Here is an 8,012-nt window from a genome sequence, read left to right on the forward strand (position 1 = left end):
TAGAAATGGGTTAGATCAATATGTAAGAACTAGCCAATAAGAGGCTGAAACTAATGGGCCAGGCAGTGTTTAAAAGAATACAGTTTCCGTGTAATTATTTCGGGTGTAATGCTAGCCGTGCGGGCGGCTGGGCGCCAGGGATGCATCCCCATCACCCTTATTACTACATAAGATGGATAGTACCCCAGTTCTATGATTATAAGCATAAATATTTAGATAACAATTGAAAATATGCCCATTTAGCAAGATAACACTAGTAAGTTCTACTCTACGGTCAATGGCTTCTGTAGCTATGAGCTTCTGACCAGGACTGTAATATAAGACATAGAATTCTATTCTGTGAGTCAGGCCTTAAGTACAATCAGAACACGGTTAGCTATTCCTAAATAACAGAGCTCTTATGTACCACTAGGTATCACGACATTCAGGGTAATCCTGGGTAAGACCATTGATGTCTTTTTTCCTTCAGCAGTAGGCATAACACTTTATGGCACTGTCCAAATTACCCACAAGGCAGGAAACTTCTGGGTTAACTTGAGGTAGTTTTCTCTGTGTTTTGCAGCCACAGATTTTGGTGTCTTTAGCAATATCATCTTATCTTACTATGTGGTTATGGTAGCTAGTCAAGGGCAATGGCAATAGACTGTCAAGTTCAGGAGATTTCTTAGGGTTCCCTGACCAATGCCTTATAGGAAGACATCCCATGTCTTCTACTGTGATTTTCATTTAATAACCCATGTATTTGGGAATAATGTTGTCTTCCCATGCATGCTAATTTAGTTCTAACACATTTTAAAAAAGATATATTTTGAAATTAGATTACTAACTAGCAACTAGTAAATTAACAAGACCACTAACTAGTGAGTTTTTGTAAGACTCATAGTTCTTAGTTTTATTTCTCCTACTCAAAGATCTTCCTCTTCCCTATTTCTTAAACTCCACAACATTTAATTATTTTTAATTACTTTGTTTTATTTTTTCTTGAAAATAGATGCATTCTCTCATGCAATACATCCTGGCCAATGTTTCCCTTCCCTTGACTCTTGCTTCCCACCATCTCTCCTCTCCCCCATATCTACTCCTTCTCTGTTTTCCTTCAGAAAAGAGCAGTCGTCCTCCAAAAGACAACAGCCAAGTAGGACAGAACAAGATACAATAGGACAAGGCAAAAGCCCTCATACCGAGGTTGGCCAACACAATAGGAGGAGAAGAATCTTAAGATCAGGCAAACAAGTCAGAGATGTACCTGCTCCCAATGTTAGGGTTCTACAAAACCACCAAGCTAACAGCCATATTAAATATGTAGAGGATCTGGTTCAGATCCCAGCAGGCCTAATGCTTGCTGCTTCAGCCTCTGTGAGTCAATGTGATCTCTGCTTATCTGGTTCAGTGGGCCATGTTCTCCTCATGTTCCATCTTTTCTGAATCCTACAGTTTTTCTTCCTCCTCTTCTGTGGGTTCCCCATTTCTGAGGTGAGGGACCTCATGGAGACTTCTGATTAGTCTCTCTCCGCATAATGCCTGGATGTAGGTTTGTGCACCAGCTCCCATCTGCTACTGGAGAAAGCCTCTGTGATGACTTGACAAGGCACTGATCTATGAGTGTAGAATATCTTTAGGAATTTTTAATATCATTATTATTATTTTTATTGAGCTCTACATTTTTCTCTGTTCTCCTACCTCTCCCCTCCCCTTCAAACCTCTCCCAAGATGCCTATCCTCCCAATTTACTCAGGAGATCTTGTCCAGGTTTCTCTTTCCATAGCCTGTAGAGGACCTTCTCATGCCAGAAGACTAAAATGTAGAGGTGCAAGGTTCTTATCAAAAAAATTTACTTTATTTTAAATAGTCTTTAATTTACTTTTGTCCTGTCCTAATTCAGTCTAATAAATGGTTGTCCAATAAACTGTCTACCACTCTGTTGGAATCAACCCTAGTTCCTTGGGATAGATAAGCCTCAGACATTATGCATTCTGGGGTGCAAGTGCCTGGGTGTGTTTATAGCATCCATGAAAAATAGTTAATAAACTTAACTCAAAAATGTGAATAAAGCCATTTGAAAGTATTTATTTTTGCCTTTTGAGAATTAAATAAAAATATAGTATCATTATTTCCAGATAACACCATCAATTCTTTAATTTCTGAAGTCATCTATAGAGTACTTTACTTTCTTTATAAAATTGAACTATCATTGCCTTATTATTTCTAAAGTGAAGAATAAAAGATTTGAAGTAATAAAGATGGTATACAAATTCATAAAGGTGGAGATATTAGTTTGGAAATGTAAGTGACATGAACTATTATATATTTAGTAACTGACTTCTGTGGGCAATGTGGGGCTAATTTGCAGTTCTTAGTTGTGGTAACCAATTCACTACACATACATCTCATAATGACTAACATTTATAAACCAGTGGTTTTACTTTCTAGTTTGTAGAATGATAAATAATAGAGAAAATACTTTGTGACACTTTCAGCCATAATTTAATCTTTTCACAGAAAGTACCATAAATACCCAAAATCATGGATGAGAAAAATGTTACTGAGGTGAAGAAATTCATCCTTTTAGGATTCACGGGAGACTTAATGTTACAGCGGGTACTCTTTTTCATCTTCCTCGTCATTTACGTCATCAGTCTCCTAGGGAATATCACCCTGATTTCTCTCATCTGTGGTGATTCTCGACTCCACACACCCATGTATTTCTTCATAGGAAACCTGTCATTCCTGGATCTCTGGTATTCTTCTGTCTATGCCCCCCAAATCCTGATAACATGCATCTCTGAAGACAAAAGCATCTCCTTTGCTGGATGCTTGGCTCAGTTCTTCTTCTCTGCTGGGTTGGCCTACAGTGAGTGTTACCTACTAGCTGCCATGGCTTACGATCGCTATGTGGCCATCTCCAACCCTTTACTCCCAGGCTATGTCCCCAAGGTTATGTTCCAGTCTTGTTGCAGCTTCTTACCTTGGTGGCTTTGTAAACTCCACCATTATCACCAGTGAGACATTCACCCTGAACTTCTGTGGAGACAATATCCTTGACGACTTCTTCTGTGATCTGCCGCCTCTCGTGAAGTTGGCGTGTGATGTGAAGGAGAGCTACCAGGCTGTGCTGTATTTCATATTGGCCTCTAATGTCATCACTCCCACGTTGCTTATTTTGGCCTCCTACCTCTCCATCATCGCAGCCATCCTGAAGATCCGCACCACCCAGGGCCGTCTCAAGGCCTTCTCCACGTGTGGTTCTCACCTGACAGCTGTCACCTTGTACTATGGTTCAATTCTCTTCATTTACTCCCGGCCGAGCACGAGTTACGCCCTGGAAAGGGACAAAGTGGTGTCAGTGTTCTATACGGTAGTGATCCCAATGCTGAACCCCTTGATCTACAGTTTAAGAAACAAAGATGTCAAGGATGCCTTGAGGAAAATGTTAGATACAGCCAAGATTTCCTGAAGGAAAAAACTGTCTGAGCAATTATAAAATGTTTATCTTCATGCGATTTTTTCTTAGCTGGTACTATCAGAAATAAGTATACTATGGATAGAAAAGTAACTCCTTACTGTGTAAACAGAAGTCTGTGTTTTCTACACATTGAATTATATTTCTTGCAAATGGTAAGATACTATTAAATTAAAAATTATTCCTTTCTGCACACATTAGCTTGTCTTTTTCTCCTTTTTATTTTGTTATTTGAATAGTTACACAAATGTATAGAATAAATTGTGTTCGTATTCAACATTTTTATGTCACAAATATATTTGTTTCTCATTATCTATTTTTAATTACCTTATTAATGTGTGTGTATGATGTGTGTATGTATGCGTGTGGTGGTGTGTGTCCATGCCAGCAGAACAGTTGCATGGTGTGCAGCTGGAGGTCAATGAACAACCTGTGCTTCCACTCTTTTTTTAAAAAATAGGCTTTGTATGCTGTTCACTGCTGTGTATGTCAGAATGTAAGTATCCAGGAATCCTTTTATTTCCTGTCTCTGCCCCTGAGCTCATCACAGGATCTGCAGTATGTAAGTATCCAGGAATCCTCTTACTTCCTGTCTCTGCCCCCGAGCTCATCACAGGATCTCCAGTATGTAAGTATCCAGGAATCCTCTTATTTCCTGTCTCTGCCCCTGAGCTCATCACAGGATCTCCAGTATGTAAGTATCCAGGAATCCTCTTATTTCCTGTCTCTGCCCCTGAGCTCATCACAGGATCTCCAGTATGTAAGTATCCAGGAATCCTTTTATTTCCTGTCTCTGCCCCTGAGCTCATCACAGGATCTCCAGTATGTAAGTATCCAGGAATCCTCTTATTTCCTGTCTCTGCCCCTGAGCTCATCACAGGATCTCCAGTATGTAAGTATCCAGGAATCCTCTTATTTCCTGTCTCTGCCCCTGAGCTCATCACAGGATCTCCAGTATGTAAGTATCCAGGAGTCCTCTTATTTCCTGTCTCTGCCCTGAGCTCATCACAGGATCTCCAGTAGGTGCAACCTGTGCTTTGATTTATGTGAAATTTGAGAATTCAAATTCTTATCCTTTTGTACTCACTGAACTTTCTCCCAAATCCTATCTGTAATTTAGTGATAACACTAAATATAGGGTCTCATTATGACATTTTCAATCAAAATTTGTTTTTGTTGATTCTTTTTTCTTTTCTCTTTAACCCTCTGCCACCTCTTGTGATCATCTCTAAAATCTCCTGTCCACCTTCATCCTTAGTTCTTTTCCTTCTTCAGTTTCTCTACTACATCTTCTTCTCCCTTTCTAGTTGCAAAGTTTATTCTCGTGTGTGTGTATGTGTGTGTATGCAGGTGTTCACATAGAGCATAAAAATCTGAACTTCATATATAGAAGAACATGGAATATTTGTTTTTCTGAGGTTAGATCACCTCACTTAAAATAATACTTTCCAGATTCATCCTCTTTTGGCAGATTCCTTTTTTTCCTTATACCTGGACATCTGAATAGAATTTCACACACACACACACACACACACACACACACACACACACACTGTTCCTTCATCAGCATATAGGTCGAATGAAGTTGAATCATTTATCAAAACTGTTACTTTTGCCATGTTGGAGTCGATTCTGTAAGGACATTGGGTTTCTGAGAAGCTTTAATGTTTCAGAGGACATTTTGCAACTTGCCCTTACTTCAATATCTTAAAGTGAAAATAGAAATTATATAAATGGCTATAGAATTATTAGCAGGGTTTGATGGATTCAATGGTTTATTTCAAGCCATTTCCATTGATAAACAAACTGGAATTTAATTCAGAACTGATAGCTGCAAAGTACGTACATCACTTATTGAAAAGAAGAGTGGATAGAAAGTCGTACTAGAAGGCTACAAAGATGGTTCAACAGTTAAGAACACTGGTTTCTGTTCTAGGGGATCTAGGCCTTGAAAGCATCTTTAGTTTCAAGGAATATGGTTCTTCTTTCTGGCATCTTTGAGCAATAGGCATTCATGTGGTACACAAAGGACATCAAAACAACTCTTCATTATATCCATAGGTTTGTGAATCTGGTTTAAAAATTAGATATTTATACTCATATTTCCTTACAACAATGGCTTAAATGTAAAACTACCTAGCAACCTAATGATTATTAATAGTGTCTTAGTTAGGGTTTTAATTTCCGTGAAAAGACACCATTACCACAGCTTTTATAAAGGAAAACATTTAGTTGAGGCTAGCTTACAGTTTCTGAGGTTTAGTCAATTATCATCATGGTGGTAATATATGGTGGCAAGCAGGCAGTCATGGTGCTGGAGAAGGTGGTGTAGGCCTTCCCACAGGGCAGGGTACCCTGCCCTCTCTTAAAGAGGGAGGAGGAGGGAGAAAGAGGAGTGGGAGAGTGGGAGGGGAATGGCAGGAGGGGAGGAAGTGTAAATTTTTGAATGAAAAAATAAAAAAAAGAAGGTGGTATAGGATGCGACGCGCAACGCCTGTCTGTGCTCTATGCACTACCATACAGTTCCCGAGCTTCGGGCAAGGGGCTGGAGGTGGAAACATATACAGACAGAAAGACAGAGACACGGACCTCTAGTCACTGGTAAGAAGTGCTTTATTCAATAGCACCATGGAGTCTTATATACCCAACAGTCAAGTGGGCCAACAGGTGAAAAGGTTGTCCTCTGATCCTCAAGGCCAAGGCAATACATGCTCGTGAAGCAGAGCTGGTAAACAACTTTGACACAGCTTTTAGTAACTCAAATAAGAAGGAAAGTAAAGATCTCTAGCAGGGAAGAACAGCTGGAGGCTAGAACTCCAAATGGTCCCAACAGTAGGAGGTCCTTCTGTCTCTGTCTTGCTTTCATTGGTTAATAAAGGAACTGCTTTGGGCCTATAGCAGAGCTGTAGGGGAACAGAGCTAGGCAGTAAAAACTACACAGAAGAATGGGAGGAAGAAGGCGGAGGGAGAGATGCTATGGAGCCACAGTCAGAGTTAGACATGCTGGAATTTGTTCATTGGCCACGACCTCGTGGTCATATACAGATTAATAGATGGGTTAAATTAGCATGTAAGAGTTAGCCAATAAGAAGTTAGAGCTAATGGGGCAAGCAGTGATTATTGGATTATTTGTTTTCTTGATGTCTAGTTTTTGAGTTCTTTATATATTTTGGAAAATCAATCCTCTGTTGGATGTGTACTTGGTGAAGATCTTAACACAGCTGTAAGCTGCTGTTTGGGCCTATTGACAGTGTTCTTTGCCTTAAAAAAGACTTTCATTTTCATGAGTTTCCATTTATTAATCATTGATCTTAGAAATGTCTTCTGTGTCAACTCTTTCAAGGCTATTTTTTTTTTACTTCCTCTTATATCAGGCTCAGTATAACTGGATTTATTTTGAGGTCTTTGATCCACCTTGACTGAGTTTTGTGCAGGATGATAGATATGGATCTACTTGGATTCTTCCACACACCAACATACAATTATGCCAGCACCATTTGTTGAAGATACTTTCTTTTTTCCATTGTATATTTTTTGATTCTTTGTCTAAAATCAGGATTTCATAGTTGTATAGATTTATGTCTGGGTCTTCAATTCAATTCCATAAATACACCTGTCTTTTTATGACAGTATTATGTTGTTTTTATTATTATTACCTCTGTAGTAGAGCTTGTATGTCACACACACACTCTTACACATGCATATACAACATGTAGGTAGCAGACAATGATATATCTGGTCCAGATAATAGTTTGAAATTCAGTCTGATGTTTGTATTGGAGCATCATGTGATAAAATTTTACAGGAAAACCTCAAAAAGGCAGAATAAATATGTTGCTCTTGACTCCATTGTTTTAGCTGCTCTGTGGTGTTCACACTAGTAGCATGAGTTTCTTTCATTCCCTGGAACTCACGTTTGTGACCAGATATATACAGTCTCCAGTGCAGACAGCATGGAATGGAAATGCTGCAGAGATGATGAATTCTCATGAGCCAATCCATGTGGATGCTGCAGCATGATTGCTTCCCACATTCATGTGCAATTTGTCTTCTTTAAATGATATTTTTGTAACTTCTTTGAGAAGTCTACAAAGTATTTTTGGTTATATTCAAGCCCTCTGTACCAAATTTCCCCAGTTATAATTTATTTTCTTATTTCGCTGTCAACTCCCCATCCTTTGCTTCTAATGCCCATCTATTCCAGTTCATATTGCCCATATTCTTGGGTGTGGGGTCATCCCCTGGAGCATGGTTAACCCACCATAGCTGAAACTCTTAAAGAAAACCTTTTCTCCCTTTCCCAGTAGATATCAAGTCCTCAGCTAGGAGTAGGACTTTGTTCTCACCTCCTCCCACCATGCTTGTTTGAGAGTGTATCTGAGCATAATTTATTGATTATACATGCTTGGGGAGGAGAAGTCTAGAGACTCTGACCAGTTTCGGAGACTTATTAAAGTTGTATTGATCTGTTTACTTTCTGAGCTTCAGGAGAGTTTCCTACTAAATAGAATATTTCACCTGACTTTAGAAATTCTATTGTTTTACCTTCCTG

The 8,012-nt window shown here is 39.1% G+C and overlaps 1 pseudogene; it reads left to right on the plus strand.

Moving 5' to 3' along the window:
- Positions 1–2,523: 2,523 nt before the first annotated feature.
- On the plus strand, positions 2,524–3,454 carry LOC121466596 (annotated as a pseudogene).
- Positions 3,455–8,012: the final 4,558 nt, after the last annotated feature.

This window comes from Microtus oregoni, unplaced genomic scaffold (genome assembly GCF_018167655.1).
Source record: "Microtus oregoni isolate MIOR12 unplaced genomic scaffold, Mior012 000033F_ref0000390, whole genome shotgun sequence".
NCBI lineage: Eukaryota > Metazoa > Chordata > Mammalia > Rodentia > Cricetidae > Microtus > Microtus oregoni.